At 33.3% G+C, this 24,388-nt stretch overlaps 1 long non-coding RNA gene across 1 annotated transcript in view; it reads right to left on the bottom strand.

The window, feature by feature from the left end:
- LOC134478416 (uncharacterized) overlaps nucleotides 1–24,177 on the bottom strand; it is a 32,583-nt gene extending 8,406 nt beyond the window's left edge. The window contains exon 1 of the long non-coding RNA XR_010051038.1: nucleotides 24,044–24,177. This is a non-coding gene — a long non-coding RNA (uncharacterized LOC134478416). The remainder of the gene's footprint in view (nucleotides 1–24,043) is intronic.
- Between the last annotated feature and the right edge of the window lie 211 nt (nucleotides 24,178–24,388).

The following is a 24,388-nucleotide window of genomic DNA, read 5'->3' as shown; positions in this document are numbered from 1 at the left end:
TTCAAGCAAAACACTAATATTAGACAAGCGAGATTTTATAGCAGTAAGGGAAGTCATCTCGAGAGATATTTTAAACTTTTTATGAACCCTACAATACAAAGAGAAATTTAAGCAAACTAGGTACACAATGTGAAGCTGTTGGATATACAATCATTTTAGGAGAGTTTTTATATCCCCCTAACAGAAGTAAATCAATCAAGTCCAAAAAAATTCATAATGTTACACAAGTCAAAATGAGAAATTAGTTGGCGGGATGTAACAAAACATTTGATAGAACCTTACTGGCAACCTAAAAGGTACTTTTCAACATCTGTTGTTTTTTGTTTAAATGTCTTCTCCAAAGCCTCACACGGTCTTTGAAGCAGCTGAATCTAATACTTCAGACTGATTCACTGTCTAGCGCTGGAATTGGCGGTTTGAGTGCTGCACTGGCACAGGCAACCAACATAGAATATAAGAGAGGGAAATGGGGAGTGCCTTCCCTTTTGCCTTTTTGCTCTTGTGGCTTTTGGTATCTGCCACAGCCACCATGTTGCCCCTCAGCCACATCACCCTGTCTTGGAGTCAGCTGATTATGAATAGAAACCTCTCAAAATTATAAGTTAAATAAACCTTTTCTCCTTTCATTTGGGTGTCAGGTATTTTGCCTTAGCAATGAGAGAAAATTAACCAAGACAACTCCATTTAGCTACTGCTTTCATAACATTTGTCAAAAGACAGTTATTTCTTATTGATTTGATATATAATTGAGCTATTTGGCTTCCTTGTTTTAAAATTAAATATAGATGTTTTTATCCATGATACTAATACTGAACTTCTGTTTCTGTTTTGGTCTCACAGTTGTTTTTTTTTTTTTTTCCTCTTTAAGAAATGAAAACAGGTATTTTAATATGACTGAACATGTGTACATATACATACAATTGCAGATCCACACCCAGACATATAATAGTCAAGGTCCCAGAAATTCTACACAAGAGCAGAATAGTAAAAACTGTCAGAGGAAAAAACCCAGATATCCTATAAAGGAAAACCATCAGATTCATGACAGACTTCTTGGCACAAACCATCAAATCAAGAAGAGCTTGGGGCAAAATATTCACAGCCCTGAAAGAAAATAACCTTCAACCCAGATTGATGTACCCTGAAAAACTGTCACTCAAAATTAATGAAGAAAGAAGATGCTTCCATGACAAAGAGGAACTAGGGGAGTTTGTGACCACCAATGCAACCCTACAAAAAATACTGAAGGACACTCTAGAGAGAGAGAGAGAAAAAAAGACCATGGTTTCAAGAATAGTGACAGAGGAGGCTCACTGAATAGGGTAGACAGTGGAATGAAGGGGAAGAGTAGACAATTAACTGCAGAAAAATAGCATGGCAGAGACCAGGCAGAGAAGATTAGCAATAATTGCTAATATGGATGACCTCGATACACTAATAAAAAGAAACACAGGCATAGTGTATCAAAAGATAGGGTCATCAAGATGCTCTATATAAGAAATATATTTCACCTGAAAGAAAGTTTATGGCCTGAAAGTCAATGAGAAAATAATGTTCTATATGACAGGGTAACAGAAAAAATTGGGGGTAGCTCACTCATCAGCTGCAGATTGGTTGGAAAGACATAATACTTTTATACAATGGAGAACTACTCAGCTGTACGGAAAGAAAACCTTGAGGCTCTTGTAGGAAAATGGATACAACTTGATACAGTTCAGGGGTAAAAAGGTTCAGAATCACTAAGTAAATAGTGAATTGCCTCCCTAATCTAAAAACTGAAGGAATTAGTGGGATACAAAATGTACAATGCACCCTGGGAAAGTGAAGGGGAGGAATTGTCTAAATAGGGAAGGCAGAGGACATTGGAAATCTTGTATCATGATTTGAAATCCATATTGTTTTCATCACTCTGTTTAATTTGGTTATATTCTGTTCCAGTTTGTCTACTTGTACTAGATCTGATAGCATGGACAACTATCTCAAAGATAGAAGAATATACTACTGTAACCGTTTTTAATTTCCTATTAACTTAATCTGAAGCCCTATATAACTTTTACTGTCTTTTTTTGACTGATTTTATTTGAATCTGTCTTGTTCGATTGCCATCTTGCCTTGACTGATTTTATTCGAATCTGTTATATTTGATAGTATCAAGTCTGAGAGTATAGGCAACTACTCTGAAGACAATAAGATATGATACCCATTATGGTTTGACTATTACCCTCTTTTGAAGTCACAATGTCTCCCGTGTTTTGTTTGTATTGATTTTGTTCTGTACTGCTATGTTCAATTTTATTGTACCTGATGATATCTATTGAAAATAACAAGAGACATCATGGTAATCATTGTAGTAGTTTTACAATGGTTACAGAAAGATCACCTTGTAGTAGTTTTAAATTATGTACTATGTCCATCCTTTTGTTTTGTCATTCAAAACAAAAGGATGGACATAGTACATAATTTTTTCTTGTTCTTTGTTTTCAAAATGAAAAAATATATATTTCACCTTAAATGATCCACAATACATACTAATGTCCTCAATAAGAAGTTTGAAACGAATTCTATTCAAACTGGGAATTTAGCATAAATGTAGTATCATCTTGATAATCTGAAAATTACAGTAAAATATATATTATTAGCCTCCCTTAAAATACTCCTTGTTTCAAACACACTTCTTTCATCATTCTTGTCACTTTCTGAAGCAGTTCTGGAAACACTCTTTTATAAGTGTCTTAATGAGGCATGATAAAAAATATATGAAGAATACTGCAGTTAAGTGCCATCCAATGGAGAGGCACTCTCATCAAAGTGTCTTCATCCACTCTCTTCACTGAACTCATGTAGCACTGGGTAACTGCTAATCCTTCTGTTTTCTAGAAGCTTAAAGGGCAGCATTAGATTGTGTATTTGAGCTCATTCTGTTTTTCTGATGTAAGAATTCATTGCTATACATTTCTTTCTAGGACATTTTTCTTTGTGTCCTAGAGGTTCTGGCATGTTGTATCTGCATTTGTACTTGATTGAAGATATTATTTAATTTCTTCTTTAACTTTATATGTGATCCACTGATTGTTGAGGACGGTGTTATTTAATGTCCACATATTTGTGCAGTTTTTGTGGTTTCTTTTGCCATTGGTTTCCAATTTTATTGCACTATGATTGAATAATATGTATAGGCTAATTTAAATTCTTTTCCATTTACTTATGAACATTCTAGGGACTAGTGTATGGTCTATTTTAGAGACCATCCAGGGTGCACCTGAAATGAGCGTATATTCAGATGTTGTTTGGTGGAACACTCTGAAAACATCTATAAGTCCATTTGTTCACAGGTTTGATTCAGTTCTGCTATTTCTCTGCTGACTTTTTGTCTAGTTTATCTATCTCTTTGTAGCAATAGGATATAAATGTTCCCTGTTACAACTGTGTTATTATTTATTTGATTTTTCATGTCTATTAATATTTGTCCTACATAGTTGGGTACTTTCATACCTGGCTCATATGTATTTATGATTGTTATTTTTTCCTGCTGAATTTTTCCCCTAACAAATATGTAGTGACCTTCTTTATCTCTTTTTATCATTCTTGGTTTGAAGTTCACATTGTCTGAAAACTGAATAGCATCTCTTCTTTTTTCTGGGTTCCTGTTGCATGGTTTATTATTTTCTATCCTTAATTTTTCAGTATATTAATTTCTTTTTGAGTTAAATATGTTTCTTGTGTACAACAGATTGTGGGATCTTGTATCTGGACCCATTCTGTCAATCTGTTTCCTTTGGCTATAGAATTGAGATAATTTACAGTGATGGTTATAACTGATATTTATTGGCTTATCTGTCATGTTATTTTCCTATTGTTGGTTCCCTGCTTTTCCCCTCTGTTTAATTGTTTGCCCTGCATGTTGCTGTTCTATGAAACACGGTCATTTTTATCTAGAATATCTTTCTGTACTCTTTCTAGGGTTTTTTGGTGGACATGAGTTTCTTTTCAGTTGTTCTTTGTCATGAAGTATGTTTTATTCTCTATTAATTTGGATAGTTGCAGGGTACATCAGTCTGTGTTTGAAATAGTTTTCTTTTAGAGCTTGAAATGCTTCTCTTCAAGCTCTTCTCGACTTGAGGACTTGTTTTGAGAAGTCAGCTATGATTTTAATGGACTTTCCTTTATAGATAATCTGTTTATTTTCTCTAACAATTTTTGATATTCTATTTTTGTGCTGAAATTCTGCTATTTTGGTTATTATGTGGCTTGGTGTACATTTATTTTGGTTATGCCTATTTGGATTTGATATACCCCATTTCTCTGTATGTCAGATTCTCTTGGGAAATTTTCTGCTATTACTTTTGTAATTGTTTTTTTTTTTTTCCTTTAACTTCACTTGTATTGACTCCTGCTTTTTCATTGACATCTATCAGTATTACATCATTTTTCTTTGTATCATTTTGGAGTTATTGACTTATTATTTCATGATCCATTGTTTCTTTTTTAATGTTTGAATATCTATCTTCAGTTTTGTTCAAGTGGTTTTGCCAGTTTTCAATAGAATTTTTCTTTTCTTGAATATCTCTTTGAACTTGCTTTGTGCTTTCTATTTCTTTCTTATACTGTTCATTTAAATTTTTCATCATTTTTCTATGCTCCTAGATTCTTTTAATCTGTGTGTTTTCTAGTCAGGCTGAGCATTTCTCTCATTAAGGTTGTCTTTTCCTTTTTCAACTGAGAGATTATTTGTGATCTGATTTCCTCTATAGACTTGTGGATTTGTTTCTTTACTTGCTATCTTTTTCAGAAATTTCAAGTATGTACCTTAAAATATGTTCTACATCGTTGTCTCCAGTACTCACGCTGAAGGTCTGAGATTGCATTTTGCTTAGTCATCTTGTCATTTTAATCTCTTGATTCATATTTCAGTCTTTTAAATCTTACTGATTTTGCCTGTCTATTGTGTGTGGCTAAGTCAAAGTCCCACTATGTGGCTAGTATTCACCAGTTGCTAGATCCCACAGTTTAAGGAAAGAGTCAGTTACCTGAATTTCTCCTGTGAGGCCAGTTGGATGAGTCCTGGATTCTTTCTTGGCAGACAAATCTAGGAGTATTAATGTGAACCAATCTTTGGCTAATATTGTTATTGGTGCTTCATAATTTTTCAGCCACTAGACTCACCTGCCTATGGCTTATACCCCACTTGGGGCCCTACTGAGTCACAGAAGGTCTTGCCGGCACTCCTGGGTTCCTCCAGGTAGAAGAATGGCTCCCCAGAACACTTGGCAACCCACTGGAATGCTCTGGGTGGGATTCACTGGCTCTTTCCCTGACTCTATATTTCATTAAAAAAAAAAAAAAAAAAGATGGCAAGAATGATAGGATAATTCTGTTCAAAATAAGGGGTAGAATTTTTAGGAAGGTTAATGTAATGTAGGTTTTACTGTAATAAATTTTAAATATCAAATATTTCCCATTTTTTATCATATCTTTTAGAGGGATGAACTTCTAAATTAAGTACTAGAAGAAAATAGGAAAATTAAAATTACTTTAGTTAGCACATTTTTTTGTTTTATACACCAGAACATTTCTAACATGATTCTTTGCTTTGGAAATATTTCCCCTTAGGTTAAGGAAGTCTAACTAGCACACCGAGAATCATTAACAATTCAGCAAATGATTTTTAAGTGAAAAATTTGAAACAAATAATTAAATTCTATTATTTCTAATTTAGTGTTACCATTTGTTAGTGCAAATAAGCTAATGATAGGCATCTTATAGCTCTAATGGAATATATTCTATAAACTTTTTCTGCTTTTTGCATGGAATTACTCAATATTGTCAAATAATAGTCTACACTTCAAGTCTTATAGTTGCTTTCTGCTTTGTAGTTTTTTCAATAAAATTTTTTGTAGATTTACCACTCATATTTTTTCACTTTTTTGTGGAATACGTATGAAAGAGTCAACATCAATCAAAATAATATTGTTTTATTCAAAGGATAAACCTTAGAATTCAACTGCTACCTTTGGAGCTGGGCATAGGTCATGCATTTTTCAGAACCTTATTTCTTCTCATTAATCAAGTGGAAATAATAATTATTATTTCCACTGAAGATTATTGTGGAGCATAAGGAAGAAAACAAAAATGCTTAATGAATATATGAAGGGCTATAGTATATTGGAAAATGAAATGTATATTAGAAGTACTTGGAATTTTCCAAAAAAAAAAAAAAAAAAAAGGTTAATTCTGCTTATCAATGAAAAAGAACTCCAGAAGGCTCAACAACTCAAAGTTTGAAGAAGACAAGAAGAGTTTTTGAAAGGCTGAAAAGGTGAGGGGAGAGGTTATAGAAGAAAAAAAAAATGTTTCACTTGTTTTTTATTTCCACTATACTGGAAATTTAATCCAGAACTTTGAGCATATGTTTATAACTACAAAATTATATCGCCAAATGGTTTTATCTATTTATTTATTCACTTTTGAGACAGGCCCTTATTACATAGATCATGCTGAACTTGAACTGGAGGTACTGCTTTAGCCTCCCCAGCACTGGGATCATAGGTGCCTACAACCATGCTCTGCTAACTGATTTTATTATTTGTATTTATTTATTTATTATTTGTAGTATTGTCATATATTGTTTTTCCACTGACACTATTGCTCCAACATATTGCAGCATGACTGTATCTAAAATTGCAATTGTGTTGCAAATGCGGCCTATTTTAAATCAATTAATTTTTACAAAATATTAATCATACTAAATATCAGTCTTCCATACCTGTATTTAGTAGCCTAAATAATTAGGTTGAAAAGAACAACTTTTGCAATACAATAGCCATTTTTAAATTTCTATTATCTTGTTTTGAAATCCTATATTGCCATTGTTTTGTTGTTGCTGTCATCATCATATGATCATGCTGACACAGATTATTTTTCTCTAGAAGTTTTGGTGAGTGCAGGGTTTCCTGTTCCTTTTGTAAGTTTATAGTTTTTTCTATCCGTGCTCTAGGAGCTTGTTGAAGTTACAGACAGTTATATCTGCTACCTTTGTTCAGTTCATTACACTTTTCAACTTTTAAATTTGCTATGTAACTATTCAATAAAGATTTAATAGACAAAACTTTAATTTCTGTACTTCTATTTGCTTTTAAATTTTTTTATCTTTTTGTAGGTAAATAATCTCATATTTAGAGATATCATTTGCATGTTATTCACATATGTATTTACAATCATGTTTAGTGATACATTCTATAACTTTCTTGAGTTGTAATATTTTCCATGCTTTTTTTTTTGTGAGACTAACTTAAGAGTTTATTTGAACATTTCTCCATTATGAAACATTTGCATTTACTTCTAACAATTAATTCAGAGATATTGTTAAACTGGGAGTGCTTTATATTTGCAATTTTTTATGTATTTGTTTTTATTTTAAAGGGGCTATAACAACAATAAAACAACACATAACGGTAGTAAGACAGTAGGATAGTAAGACTATCTACAGTAGTTACTACGTTGCATATTGTTGTCCTCTAATTTGTTGATCAGACTTCCAATGATACAGTGGCTCACAGGCAGGGGTTTAGTTTCCTTTCTGGTTCACCTCAGTCTGTGCTCTGCCTGGCTCACAGGTGGGGGCCTAACTGACAATGTCAATTTCCAGATCAATATTTTCTATAACTTATAGCAGTGCATATTGGTACCCAAGCCTTTTAAAAGTCATCTTTATAAAAATCACACATTCCAAGGATGGACGATAGGATATCTGTTCTGATAATAAGCCACAGGAGTAAAACTCTCCTGTAGTTTTTATGGGTTGAATTGGTAGCCAGATTTTCTAGTTTATTTGTTCATTAAGGAAATGTCCATCAAAAGGATACTTTTGTCTTTTTTTATTTGTTTCTTCTTTTTGTATGTGTGGGACATTTCCATATCATCTCTACCTTTTCTAACACCAACTGTTCATCATAGATGCATCCACAGAAATAAAAAGCAGTGCTTTTAATATCCATATAATAAAAACTGAGTTTATACATTAACATATTATATGAGACTGATTGAAATTTTAATGTTCTCTGGTTTAAAACATTTTACATTCTTCATCTGAAAAATTTAAAAGTGCACTTCTGTGTAATGATATAATATCTCTTGACATTTTTAGAAATGCCACTGGAATTATTAATGTTAAGTATATTATTGCTGAAAGAAAAGCTAAGAATATATTGAATATCAAGATTCTAATGTTCTAAATAATATGACATAGGCTTTTCTTCATAATTGCTGTTGAAATAAAATTGGTCACATAATTTATTCAGAGACTGTTGTAATGATATTTTCAGTTTCTGCCCATACTTTTAAGGCATATCAGCTATTATTGAATTTGTTTTTCTTGTACTTTTTTTTTGTTTTCCTGTTTTTTATTTGTTTGTTTTTGTATTTGTATTTGTTGCTCTGAGTTAGCTATACCTTCAGAAATAGATGATTCAGATTCAGGAAAAAGAAGGGCCCCACTGAAACTTGGAGGACATGCAATACTACAAAAATTGAGTTGGTTGCAAAGACTTTGGTGTGAGAAAAGTGTGACAAAGGTAATAAGGGGAGGCTCAGTGGCTTTATCTGTAACAGAATTTAATAGAAGTGGGAATAAGTAATTGGCCCTGCATTGACAAGCCAATCAGAGAGTTCACATCATGCAGTAGATGGAGATTCAGCTTGGAATTCAACTTCTGAAAAGGCTGAGAAAATAGGCAACAGATAGTGCCATTTACTTGTAGGTCATGAATATCATTTGCAAGGAATCAAAGTACTATTGATGAAACTGAAAACACCATGATCCAGGTACTTAGGCTTAGAGCTGATGTGGAAAGAACCCACCTGAAAAGTTGGATGGGCAGTTTCTATTGTGATTATACTGTTTGTATTCTCTGTCAACAGTTATATTTATTATAAAAATTGAGACAAATATGAATTTTTAAGTGTGTGTTAACAGGAATGCAGAGAAAGAGGGACAAAAGATAGGGTTGCGAGAACTGTGGAGTTTCCAGCAAGCAGGCAGGCATACAGTGGCCCTGGAGCCCAGATTGTCTGGAACTACAGAGTTCTAAACAGGCAGAAGAGGGCCACTGGTTCTAGAGGGCCAGCGGCCTGGGGGAACTAGGTGCCAGAGTCCCAGGAGCTGCAAATATAGAAGTGGATTTCCAACAGACCCTGAGGAAGCTTTCGAATAACACTTGAAACACAGAAATATAGGAAAATGACAAAATGAAAGACAAAATTACAACCTCAAACCTCCAGCTCATCTCCAGAAACCGTAGGAGTGATGTATATAGAAGAGAATATATGCCATACACCTCAAATATCAGACATAATAGCTACTGAAATAAACAAGCAACTCCAGGAAGCTTTAAAAGAATACAAACTCAAAATAATCTCCCAGGTAAAAGAAGAAATGATAAAAGAAATGAAAGAGATTCTGAATATATCTAGAGAAAGCACAACTAAAAAATTGGAGGAACTAAACAAAAAGATAGAGTCCCTAAATGAGCAATATAAGAAACAAACAGAATACATAAAGCAGATGCACAGAGATATACAGGAAATAAAAAACTCCACTGAAAGCTCCACTAAAAACTGCCAAAATGAAAGTGAAGATAGAATTTCAGACCTTGAAGACAGGATTGCACCTAGTGAATAGGAAAGGAAAAATCTTTTTAAAATAACAAGGATTCAGGAAATAACAATTCAACAACTGCAAGATGATACAAAGAAAAATAACATAAGATTGATAGGGATTAATGAAAAAGAAGGGGACAACATAAAGGATGTCCAGAGGATATTTGGAGAAGTAATAGCTGAAAATTTCCCAAGCATGAGATCAGAAACAGACATCAGGTTCAGTGAAGCATATAGAACTCCAAAGAGTCATAACCAAAATAAAACTACACCCAGACGTATAATAATCACCACCCCAGAAATCCAACACAAGATTATTAAAAGCTGTCAGAGAGAAAAGACAGAACACTTATAAAGGAAAACCTATCAGAATCACAGCAGACTTCTCAGCACAAACAATAAAATCAAGAAGAGCATAGAGTGAAGTATTCCAGATCCTAAGCAAAATGATTTCCAACCTAGACTGATGTATCCTGAAAAACTATCATTCAAAATTGATGGTGAAATACGATACTTCCATGACAAAGAACAGCTGAAGAACTTCATGAACACCAAGCCAACCCTGCAAAAAATTTCGAGAGACAGTTTAGATACACAAAGGAAAAAACCACTAAGCAAAGCAGATAATTAAACAGAACAGAAAGATAAAGATGCAACAGCAGAGAGATAACATGTCAACAATAAACCAGCATGTAACAGTTAAAACCATTAATGTAAATGGTCTCAATGCACCAATCAAAAGAAACAGACTAGCAGAATGGATCAAGAAACAAAATCCAACCATATGCTGTTTACAGGAAACCCATCTAACCAAGAAGGATACTCACAGACTGAAAGTCAAAGGATGGAAAACAATACTTCATGCAACAGAAATAAAAAACAAACAAACAAACAAACAAACAAACAAAAAAACAGGAGTAGCCATTCTGTTTGCAGACAATGTGAACTTTAAACCAACAATGACCATAAAGGACAAAGAAGGTCACTACATACTCGTTAGGGGAAAACTCCAAGATGAAGAGATAACTATCTTAAATATATATGCACCAAACTCCAGAGCACCCAGTTATATAAAACAACTATTAACAGAAATGAAAACTCAAATTATCAGTAATACAATTGTAACAGGAGACCTTAACACGCCATTGACACCAAGGGACAGATCAACCACACAGAAAATGAGCAAAGAAATAACAGAACTAAATCACACCTATGAACAAATGGACTTGATAGACATATGCAGAATGTTCCACCCAACAACATCAGAATGCACATTCTTCTCAACAGTACAGGGGACATTCTCTAAAATAGACCATATATTAGCTCACAGAACATATTTAAATAAATGCAAAAGAGTTAAAATCATCCCTTGCATGTTATCAGATCATAGTGCTCTGAAATTAGAAATTAATGATAAAAGAGACTGCAAAAATCCCAAAACACGTGGAAACTGAATAACACACTCTTGAGTAATCAAGGATCAAGGATCACAGAAGAAATTAAAGAAGAAATTAAACAATACCTAAAAGAAAATGAAAATGCAAATACAACTTACCGGAATTTGTGGGATGCAATGAAAGCCGTCCTCAGAGGAAAATTTATTGCACTGAGTTCCCACATCAGGAAAACAGAATGAATACAAATAAATAACTTGATGCTACACCTCAAACAGCTAGAAAAAGAGGAGCAAGTCAAGGCCAAAGCCAAAAGAAGAGAGGAAATTATAAAAATCAGAGCAGAAATCAATGCAATAGAGACTAAGAAAACAATCCAAAGAATCAACGAATCAAAGAGTTGGTTCTTTGAAAGAATGAATAAAATTGATAAGCACCTAGCCAACCTTATTTTAAAAAGGGAAGAAAAAGCTCAAATTCATGCAATAAGAAATGAAAAAGGTGAAATCACTAGAGACTCTACAGAAATACAGAAGATCATCAACACCTGTTTTGAAAACCTCTACTCTCAAAAGTTTGATAACACAGAAGAAATGACAGATTCTTAGAAATATATGAAGTACCAAAGCTAGATCAAGAGGTTGTAAAACTGCTGAATAACCCAATCTCTATAAATGAAATTGAAAATGTAATTAAGTCCTTACCTACAAAGAAGAGCCCAGGCTCAGATAGATTCACTGCAGAATTCTACAAGAAATACAATTAAAACCTAATGCCAACCCTCCTCAAACTATTCAATGAAATTGAAAGGGAAGCAATCCTTCCTAAATCGTTCCTGGAAGCAAATATTACTCTAGTACCAAAACCTGAGAAAGACCCAACTAAAAAAGAGAACTATAGACCAATTTCCCTAATGAACACAGATGCAAAAATCCTCAATAAAATATTGGCAAATAGGATGCAACAAATCATCAAGAAGATTATACACCATGACCAAGTGGGATTCATGACAGGAATGCAGGGATGGTTCAACATATGTAAATCAATAAATGTAATCCACCATATCAGTAAAGCCAAAAGTAAGAATCACATGATCATTTCTATAGATGCGGAAAAAGCCTTCAATAAGGTCCAACATTCATTCATGATAAGAACTTTACATAAAATTGGAATAGATGGTCTTTACCTCAATATAATAAAGGCCATTTATGACAAACCAACAGCCAGCATCATACTACATGGTCAAAAATTGAAAGCCTTTACTTTAAAATCAGGCACAAGACAAGGATGTCCTTTATCACCACTCCTATTTAATATAGTACTGGAAGTAGTAGCCAGAGCAATTAGAGAAATAAAAGGGGTAAAGACAGGAAAAGAACTTAAATTATCATTGTTTGCAGATGACATGAAACTCTACATAGAAGACCCCCTAAAACTCCATTGAAAGACTCTTAGATATAATAAATAAATTCAGTAATGTAGCTGGATACAAAATCAATACTCAAAAATCAATAGCATTACTATACACTAACAGCAAGATCACAGAGAGAGAAATAAGAGAAGCCACACTCTTCACACTAGCAATCAAAAAAGTGAAATATTTAGGAATTACTCTTACAAAAGAAGTGAAACACCTATACAGGGAAAATTATAATATACTGAAAAAAGAAATTGAAGATCTCAGAAAATGGAAAGACATCCCTTGCTCACGGATAGGAAGAACAAACATTGTGAAAATGGCCATTCTCCCAAAACTGTTATACAGATTCAATGCAATCCCAATAAAAATACCATCAACATACCTTAAAAATCTAGAGAAATCACTCCTAAAATTCATTTGGAACCATAAGAGACCTAGAATAGCAAAGGCAATTCTAAGCAGCACAGGCAAGGCAGGAGGCATCACAATCCCTGAGTTGAAGTTATACTACAAAGCAACTGTAGTAAAATCAACATGGTACTGAAATCAAAACAGAGATGAAGTTCAATGGAATAGATTAGAAGATACAACCACAACTACAAACACACTCAACCACCTTATCTTTGATAAAGGAGCCAAGCAGGTTCACTGGAAGAACAACAGTCTCTTTAATAAATGGTGTTGGCAAAACTAGCTCTCCATTTGCGGAAAACTAAAGCTAGACCCATGCCTATCACCGTGTACTAAGTTAAACTAAATGGATCAAATATCTGAATATTAAAACAGAAACACAAAATCTATTGGAAGACAAATTGGGTAGAAACATTGAAGACATAAAGGTAGATAGAGACTTCATTAACAGGACTCAAACCGCACGGGAAATACTTCCCACAATCAATAACTGGGACCATCTCTTATTAAAAAGTTTTTGCATGTCAAAAGAAATCTCCAGCATAGTGAAAAGAAAACCCACAAACTGGGAAAAGATCTTAGTGAACTCCCCCTCAGACAAGGGACTTTTATCTAAAACATATAAAGAATTAAAAAAACTCAGACCCCCAAAATTCAAAGATCCAATCTAAAAATAGGCATCTGAGATGAATATACAATTCTCAGATGAAGAAATGCAAATGGCAAATAAATACATGAAAAAATGTTCATCATCATTGGTCATTAGAGAAATGCAAATTAAAACCACACTGAGATTCCATCTCACTTCTGAAAGAATGACCAGGATCAAGAAAACCAACAACAACAAATGCTGGAGAGGCTGTGGGCAAAAAGGAACTCTCCTACACTGTTGGTGGGAGTGTAGAATGGTACAACCTTTGTGGAGGTCAGTCTGGAGATTTCTCAAAAAACTGGGCTTTGAAGTCCCATTTGTTCCAGCTATTCCACTTCTAGGCATATTCCCAGAAGAACTGAAAGCATCATACCACAGTGATATATGCGCACCTATATTTATAGCAGCACAATTTGTAATAGCCAGATCTTGGAAACAACCCAAGTGTCCATCAACTGAGGAATGGATAAAAAAGTTGTGGTATTTCTATACAATGGAGTATTGCTCAGCTATAAAGAAGGATCACATTGAGATATTTATCAATAAGTGGGCGCAGCTTGAGACCATACTCATAAGTGAAATAAATCAATCTCACATGTGTGAATACCCAATAGTTTCCCTAATGTAAATAATGATTCAAATATATAAAAGTATGTGGTAATCATGATTCCCCATTATGTGGTCTTGAAGCCTTATAAAGTTTTCACTTATTAATTGTAATGGCTTTGTTCTGGGCTGCTTGATATGGAAATATTTGAAGCTTTAGTATATGAAGTTATATTCAAATATTTCAAGGAAAAAGATACTATGGTAACTACTATTAAGTTGGGTCATTTGGTGGTGAAGCACTAGGTTGCTGAAACAGTCATGCTTTGACCTGTATTGTTATGTTGTTATGTCCTCTTCTATCTCAATCTCTCCCTTATTCATTAAAAAAATCATTTAGTTATTTTTTATGATTTTTTAATTAAGGGGAAAAATAAAAAAAAATTAGCAGGATATATTGTAGTAACTTTTTGATTTCCTATTAACTTGATTTTAAGTCCTGTAATACTCCCATGATCTTGTTTTGACTGATTAGACTCTGTTCTGTTCTGTATGATAGTATCAAGTTTGAGGGTATAGGCAACTACTTTGAAGGCAGTAAGATTCACTATGATGCCCATTCTGGTTTGACTATTGTCTCCTTTGGAAGCCCTGTAACGTTTACAATGTTTAGGTTTTATTGGTCTTGTTCTCTACTGTTTTGTTCAACTTTATAATACCTAATGAGATAGACAATTTTTTAAGGAAGCAAGAGGCATTATGGTAACATTGTTGATAACCTTGTACTCTGTTTTTACATCATGTGCTATGTCTATCCTTGGTTTTGACTGACAGCTTTGTTTTGCCATATTTGACTTTATTCTCTTCCAAAAAAAAGAAAAGTAATAAGAACTAAGGAGTAATAAAACCCAAAATGTGTAAATTTTGTTGTAAAAAAGAGAGGGGAAAAAAAAGTGCTCTAAAGGATACAACTGCAAGTATGTTTAGGGGTGTTAAATAGATGACCATATTAATGTTTTTGGTTGGATAATTGAACACAACTGTTTGCAGTCTCACTGTTTGAATGTCCACTTTGTATGCTTTGATACTGTGACTTGAGCAACTATCTCTAAGATGATAATGTGTAATCTATTAATTGGTGATTTCTTACTGTTTTTTTTGTAGTTCTGTATTACTTGTACCCTTACAGTGCTTTGTTTTGTTTTGTTTTTTCTCTTTTTCCTTTTAAATAAAATTAAAAAAAAAAAAAAAGAATAGGGTTGCATAGATAGAGAAAAATGTCTGGAAATGACTCAAGCGACTTAATTCAACAAACAACAACAAAAATCCAAAAGATTTTGATACTATTTTAGACTTATGATAATTAATATTTTAATAATGTTAGTTTTACACATTTACTTTTCTTTCATTAACTCTTAAAAGAAGAAGATTTTATTAATCCATTTTCATGGTAATTGGAACAAACCAGGCAGCATACAATGAATTTGTTTATACAGTAAAATATGCTTTTTTGATAATGAGTGTAAGTAGTTTTTATATGTTAAAGAAAAATATAGTTAAGCTATATTAGATAGTTTAGTTTTAATAAATGGAGTGTATTTTCATTAACCATGCCTCAAGTTTTAATTAGTACCTATTAAGGAAACCAGCTTTATGTTTCATAAATTAATATTATGAAAAGTCAATTTTCTTTCCAATATATTATATAACTTATACTTTTCAAGGTTCTTCCACAATTATCTTTGATTCATGTAATTTTTTCAAATTAATATGTGAAAGTAAAGTTTTTTAATGGAACATAAATTTAAAAAGTCACACCCAAAGCTCTTTAGAAAGTCTTCCATCCTACTAAAGTAAATAAACAATTAATTGCCAAAATTTTTTAAGTGAAAGCCGCAACTTTACATTCTTTTGAGTAATAGATTTTCTGCATTTTGTACTGAGTTTGTCATTTTCTATAGGAAACAGAAATCTTTTCTGGAAGAACCATTGTTCTACTCCCTCCCCCTCTCCACTTTATCCTATTAATTGAGTTGAAATTAGAATGTGAATTCTACTACTTATAATATAGAAACATATTGCCATGTATGTCATTCATCCAAAGCACATTTTTAATTTTTTTTCTCACGCAAAGGTAGATCTATGAAATGGTCAAAACTTGATAATGGAAATCTAAATTCTCTTTTCACTTGGTCAAAAATTGTCACACACACACACACACACACACACACACACACACAAAAAAAAAAAAAAAAAAAAAAAAAAACTAGTATCTGCCAGGCTCTCAGCTACTTTCAGGGTTTTGTTGTTGTTTTGTTTTTGTTGTTAATGCAAAAGACTTATATTTCCTTTTAGCAAATAATTATGTAACTCTTGAAAAGACAGCTGTCTTGGTTCCTTTTCTCTTATTCCTGGGACAAAATATCAGACAACAAAAATGAAGGAAGGAAAGGTTTACTTGGCTCACTGTGGAGGTTTCAATCCGTAATCAGCTAGATGGAAGGCAGAATAGCGTGGCACCAGGGCAACACTTTCAAGGCAGCAGCCCTCAAAAGCAACTAGAGCTAAAAGCGGGAAGAGGAAGCCCTTGTGTTGTATGCAGGCTACCATCTCCCCCCAGGGCAGATGTAGCACTCATAATGTCTCTACAAGGATGAGGATATTTACAAGGTAGGGATCCTGGCTCCCTGCTGAGTTTTTTAATAAAACTTATAAACTTCTCGAATTCACAGGGTATATCAACTATTAACAACAGTGATTACCTTGAAAGTAACAACTTTTTGATATTTGACTTTTAGTGTTACTTGTCCAATAATGATTATCAAATGTTATTTTCCACATTTAGCAGAGATAGCAAGCATGTGGGAAATGCAAAGAAAATTTGTTTCATGCATTTGTATTTGTTGGTATTACCATCAAAAGATATTGACACATGATTGTATTATGTCCTTAATTATCATTACCTGTTACGCAAATGTTGTATATGCTACTACCAACTTCCATAGAACTTGTAGTGTTTCTGTGTTGGACTATACGTACCAATCTTGCCAACATCAGGTTTGGCTATGTAACATGCTTTGTCCACTTGATTAAAACTAGAAGCTGAGCAAGTCACATTTGAATGTCATAGGTGGAATGATCTGGCCATTTATCATTTGTACCTTGATGTTGATAAGTCATAGCCTGGATTCATAAATTGAAATATGTAGACTTTCTACTTATCCCAAATAAAGCCTACAGCTCAGTTTCTCAGGTCATTTAGAGGATACTAAGGATGAGTTAGTGGACAATAAAACACGTTTCATGACAAATTTGAAGGGGTTCTTTAGAGAAATTTCTATTTATGTCACATGCCTTTTTGTCTTTTTAAAAAAAATCCTTAATTTGTAACTATATTAATAAGACTAAGCTTAGAAAATATTTATAGATCAAAATGTTTTTTTTTTTGTAAATTAATTTGTTCCAGTTTGAGACCTAATCCTCTAAATAATGTTAAGATGCCAAAAATTTTTGGTGAAAGATCATTCTTTTATTTTAATTCTCCCTGAAAGAATAATTCTAAAAGAATGAGTTTGAATTTGCTTTTGATTTTAATATAAACCACTTTATTTCAACTGGATGGTCTTATGCACAGTGAATTAGACTTAATAATGTCTGTCACTTCCCAGGTGTACAAGCAATCCATATACAAAAATAATCTAGTGAAGGAAAAATTTATGTTTGAAACATGATCTTCTACCCTTAATGGCCTTAATTATTTTTTGATAATTATGGTAAAAATAAAAATGCCAGAAATTTCAAGTGATTAACTTGAAAGCATAGTGTTCAAGGACATTGGAGACTAATTTACAGATAGCATGAGCCCATATATACTATATGTAAAATATGTATAGTGTCTTATTAATTGTGTCTTATTAATCTTATCACTTCTGAGAAGCAAAGAGTAGGTGAACAGTTAAGTGCGAGTCAATCTTCGTGAAAGGCTAATTTTGGACGTACGGTGGAATCTTCCTCAAATGATGTTTGAAGCTAACTTTCAGGTCTGGTTTGTTTGTTTTTGAGGCAGGGTCTCAGTTTGGCCTTTAAGCTAGCCTTTAACTCACTGTATAGCCCAGGTTGTCACAGAACACAAAGCAATCTTCTAGGCTCAACTTCCCAAGTGCCAGGATTATGGGCATGCACCACCAGGCCAGCAGGACTGCTCTTTCCTGGATATGCTAGTAACCTTTCAATAGTAACCAAAAGAAATATATCCTTCTTCTTGATAGATTCTGCCAGGTTGGGGCTTAGCTGTCTCTAACATGATATCTGCCCAACTGGGCACCAGCCCAGAAAAACAATTTATTTCTCCCAAAGTAGCTTCTGTGTTGTTTTTCTAGTTTAAAAAAAAAAACACTCCTTTTTTGCATGTATGCCTAATCTTCTCCAATCCCAAGACTCCACAATCACCCAAGAACCCCCATGCCCAGCCCAATTCAAAAAAAAAAAAAATTCCCCAGCTCCCCTTTCTGAGAGATTTTACACTTTTCTGCAGCCCTCTCTTGCAGCAATACGGGCCTCTTTTTCTCTCTCCTTTGTCTTTCAACTGCATCAAAAAACCTAACACTTCTATCAAAGGAAATATATATTTGCACATTCTCTAGACCTTCAGGAGGTCTTGCACATAGTTCTTGCTGTGTCCTTATCTGCTCTTTCCAACTTCACTTTGAGAATTTCAGAAAAGAGGAAGGGAAGAACTTTCACTCTGCACTGTAGCATGGCTGAGTGGAAACAGTTTTATTCACCACTGATCCTGAAGCATTCCTGCAAAACAATTGTACTTTATGGTTGTTCTCCTTGACTTTATGGATGATATTTTTATGATAGGCTTTGAACCATGTGTGGGAAATGTGTAAGGAATTTCTGCATATAATTATTAACACAATTATATATGTTAATGAACATAAATATTAGAGAATTACCTGTCCTTATTTAGCCATCACAATAGGATTATGTGATTAGTACTAATTAATACCTATTAAAATCTTGAAAAAAAGGCTAGGCCATCATTGCAATTTGTATGTATTACTACAACAAAAATATTTTTTTCATCTTTTAAAAGGAAGGAATCAGTGAGTAAACATTTATTTTCCTATTCAGGACCCTCTAACACATGACCCACCTCAATTTTTACTTTCTTTTACTACCTTCCTATACATGGCAAATGTTGCTCACAGCTAATGAATATAAAACACTGTAGCTAGTATTAAAAATTCAAAATATAGCATGAAAAGGTATTCACTGCATAATAATTTATATTCTAGTAATAAATGTCATACTTATGTACAGCTGACATATGTCGGACATGAAGTATCATTCAACAAAAGTAATTAGCTACGTGTTAACTGAAGGATCACTGGTGTAAGCACTTTTATTCCCACTATGAAAAACACCCTTGCTAAGCCACCTTATTTACTCATCTTACACATATCCCATTGCTTGTTACAAACTTTAAATCTATGCATCTGTCAAATCGAACTTTCTTACTTCAGCTTGTCTTTTTCATCCCAATCCAACGATCTCTTCCTCTTTTCCATGAAAGTTGATTGTTTCTGACATTACTCCAATCTTTGTTGTTTTATCTTTTATGTGTGCATATTATTTTGTAAATTTATTCTTTATACTAAAAATATATCATAACTTTTTCTTCACTGTAATGCTAACTTGCAAACTTGTAAACAGTTTGACAACCCATTTTCCAAAATGCTTGGGACCAGCAGTGCTTCAGATTTTGATTTTCAGTTATTTACATGCTTGTATACAAGTTCCCCAGTTGAATATCTCTAATTTGAAAATCTAACTTGAAGTCTTCCAAAATCTGAAATTTTTTGAGCACCAAGATGACACTCCAAATGAGTCAAATTTTAGAGCAGTTTGAGTGCTGAATTTGTATACTAAAGATGTTTAACATGTAACAGAAAGGAATTTAACAACAGAAAATGGAATCCAGCTATGCGGAAAGGATATCACATAAGAAAAATTATCTTCAATCTTCACTCCGCTATTAATAACAGAAATATCTTACCCACAGTCTTCAGATGCCTATGTTGTATGATGTGATAATGCTGATCAATATATAATTTATAAATTAATACTAAATATGCTTAATAAATAAATTGAAAGTTTTAGCAATCTGTCACCAGGTGGTGACAAAGTCACAGTGGTACATAGTTTGAATAATACCAACTGGTAAATCACAAACAAACTCAAATGCCTAAAAATACTGTATTTGTGTGTGTGTGTGTGTGTGTGTGTGTGTGTGTGTGTGTGTGTACTTTGCATGCCAGTGAGTATGTGAGAGATTTCAGAGTCTTTTCTAGAAACTTTATATTCTAAATTCAGAAGTACCTAAGAGATTCTAAATTCAGATTTCTCTGCCTAGAATTACCTTTTGTGTTAGTTCTCCTTCCTTAGAGTCCCTTAAACTGCACATCCATACATATGCCAAACACTCCAATTGCTCATCTCTCTAGAAACCTAAATGTGTCAAAAAGATTGGCTTCTACTTTTCTCAGTGAAGAATTAGGGACGTTGACTGGCTTCATGCTTATTAAAATATCCCTTCCTTTCTTTAAAGGCCAAAAGGGTAAAACAAGAAAACTCATTCAAATTTTCAAACAATTTAAAATTACACAGCTATTATTTACCAATTAAGGGGAAAAATTGATTCTCTCATTCAAGGCCTTTCTTCTATGGTTTCATTTTACCTTTTCAAATGTACTTTCCTCAGTGCACTACTCAGAATGTGCCAATTAGAGTTCCAGTCTCTGTCTTTTAAACGATCTGTTCATATTGTCCAGTCCTTCCATTTACACTATCCTCATATGCTCCAGACGCTCTCTGAATGCTAGAAAAATGGTATCTGCTCATTACAAGCAAAATGTTACCATAGCATACGATATTCCCTGATATCTGTTACTGTTTGGCATACTTCTTGTTCTTCAATGAGCTTATATGTATTTGTTCATTTCTTAGGCCCTTGTAATGCTGCCCAATATTATATTTATTTTCACAGTTTTCTCATATTTTTGTTAAAGCAAAAGCATCTTGTAGCATAGACAGGCTAATTGTCTCTATATTCCCTATATTTCAGTAAAATTATCTGCCTGTAGCTTCTTCCTATTTCTCAAACAAGAACTAGTTGAACTAAGATGAACAGATTTTACTAAACTGTATGCAATAGGACTTGCCTTTTGATTGACTTGAGTTATAGTTATAAGATTGTTAAAGATAGTACTAACAGTTAAAGAGAAACCTTTGTTACCTATGCACACACACACAAAATGTTAAACTGAACCTGTTTAGATAAAAAAGACCATACATTATTGGTCCATCATTTTAAACTATTTTTAAACTGAACAATACTATGTAAGAAAGCATGGGAGATGAATGATTTTATTTTAGGTTTTAGTCTAAACAGGACTTTATTGATGGGGGAGGAGGTTTGGAGAATCCTATGTGAAGGACCAGAGAACATGATGTAAGGGATATGAAAAGAAATCGGAGGGAAAAGAACATTAAATCGCTGAAATTATATAACACAAATGAAATGGAAAATAGAGCTGATAGGAATAGATTAATAAATTAAGTTAGTTACTAAGGGTTAATTCAAGGTTCATAAGTTTTTATGCAGAAAACAAGTGGGTTCAAGCAGCAAGAATCAAAGAGAAAAATTACATGGCCTGAGTAGGTGAGGTAGATTGCTATAGCAAAGCATTTTAAATACAAAGGAATGTAAGGAGAAAAAATCATATGCAGCTAGAAAAAGTTTCTTTAATAAAAATGTGAACAATCACACATAGGAAATGATTCATTGCAGAACGAAGGGAGAGCCTGGCATCTCCAAGAGCCATCTCAGTATGTTGACCTTTGTAGATTGAAGAACAAATAAGAAATGTCAACAGGGCAGCCACAATCAGCACAAAGGAAGGCAAAGTTATTGTAAGAGCCATAGATTTAAGATAGCACTGTGCAAAAACAACTTTAAAATAGCAAGAACCACAGAAATTACAAGAAAACAAAATCCTAAGAGTGACTGTTAAGGTAGTTAAAATTAGATTTATTTCCACTGTAGAAATTCTGCAAGGCAATTTTTGTAGCACATATATAGAAAATGTGGTTTTTAGAAGTTTTTATGTTATTAATATTTATTTAAAATAGATTTTATCAATAATATATTTATATTTATGTATTAGGATCACACTTAATTTTGTTTTAATCAGAGCTCCAAATCATGTTCTTTTGTGACTGAAGGCAAACATTTGCACTTCCCTATTTCTCTGGGTGTATGTGTGTGTGAATGCGTGTGTGTGTGTGTGTGTGTGTGTGTGTGTGTGTGTGTATGTGTAGTTAAAAAACAACTAGAACTACTGACTTTGAAATAGTAAAGTACATCAAAATAAGTGATATGGATCAAGCAGCATGGAAACAGAATTCAATAAAGTCTTCAGTAAATTCTAAGATATACTGTACAGGGCTCGGTAATTAAAGCTTAAAGTATGCTTTGTAAAGAGATTTTTAAAATAATACTTTAAAATGTACTAATTTATTCAATATGCGTCAGTCCAATTAATTTTATCCTTGATTTCTTGAGCTCAGTTCAAATTCAGAGACTACACTTCATAAAAATTTAAAGGTCTAGCTTTTTTCATGCAAATCTTTCTACTCTCACCGTCCAATACAACCTCCAGCTCCCACCAATATTTCTACTAGATGATGTGATAAAGAAAACTCTATTCAGGATACAAAGAAAATAAAACAAAGATTTTAAAAAGTCAACCAGGAAAGCTTTCGTTTTAGGGTCTATCTAAATGATATTGCACCACAAGAAATTACCATTAAATAAACCGGTTTGTGTCTGTATATTTTTGAATTATAGTAAAAACAACAATAATGCCATTCCACAAAAGCTGAGTACCTAAAGCTTCACTATTTCACCCCATACATGTGTATATACATCAATGAAGCCAGCTTCATAGTTTAAATGCTTTCTAGTAGGTCTCAATATGCTAAACTATTACAATATCATTGCTTCAAACTAAACTTAGCCGTCTTAATGTTATCTTCTAAAGCTTGAGTGATTCCATGAAAAATATTTGCTTTTTTAAAATTTTTTTTCATTCTAATGATATGTGACAGATAAGTGTAGAATGTATAGTTAGGCAAAACAGAGAAAGGAAAGCTGCATCCTAATACCTATCACCAGGATAGATTCAAAATTTCCTAAGAAAATATTAGTGTCTAAGAAAATTATTCACCAAAAATTATGAACCATGGGCCTGGGGATTTAGCTCAGCGACATAAGCATCTGTCTTGCAAGCAGGTGGTGATGAGTTTGATCCCTGGTACCGATAAATAAAAAAAAAAAAAATTATGGACCCTGATGAATTGGAACTTATTGCAGGTACGAAAAAACTTGTTCAGCATTCACAAATCAATTAATGTGAGCCTTCATATTAACAGACTGAAGAAGAAAAATCATATGATGATATCAAAAGCTGTAGAAAACATGTTTAATAAAATCCAGCACCAATTTATGATAAAACATTTCATCAGACTAGAAATTAAAAGAAACTACAATGTAATAAAGGACAATTACTAGAAAGCCTGTAAGGAACAAAGAAAGAATATGTCTCCCCATCTGTCCTATTTGAAACCATTCTAGCATTCCTAGGTAACATAAGATGAGGAAAAGTAATGTACAAGATACATAAATTAAGAAAGATGAAATAAAAATGTTGCTGTATAGTGACATCTCTTTACATAAACAGTCTCAAGGAAATAACAAGAACTGACTGACTAGATTTCTCTAGAGGAACACAACACATAGGAAATAAATAGATGATATAGATGGATAGATAGATAGATAGATAGATAGATAGATAGATAGATAGATACTTATGCAGGGGGATTATTAAGTAGGCTTACAAGTTTGGTGGCAGGAGAGTCCACAGCAGTTGTTAGATGCTGGAGAGCTGAAGAATGTAGTAGCTGGTCATTCTAAGAACCTCACAGCCACAGAACAGCAAAAATCAAGGATACAATGCCAGTTTAAGTTTGAAGACCTGGAAGCTCCCTAAAGAGTCACTGGTTTAAGTCTGAATTTGTAGGCTAAAGAAAGTGAAATCTGATGTTCACAGACAATATTAAGAAAAGATGTAAGCACTCAAGTAGAATAAAGCTCTTCAATATATACTCTTTCTCCTTCCTATTTTATCCATCCATGCTACAAGCTTATTGAACGGTACCAATCACAATCCTGGTAGGTCTTCC

The sequence above is a fragment of the Cavia porcellus genome, unplaced genomic scaffold (genome assembly GCF_034190915.1).
Source record: "Cavia porcellus strain 051 isolate PalLab524CR breed Dunkin Hartley unplaced genomic scaffold, mCavPor4.1 scaffold_13, whole genome shotgun sequence".
Lineage (NCBI taxonomy): Eukaryota > Metazoa > Chordata > Mammalia > Rodentia > Caviidae > Cavia > Cavia porcellus.
This window is presented reverse-complemented; position numbering and strand designations above follow the sequence as displayed.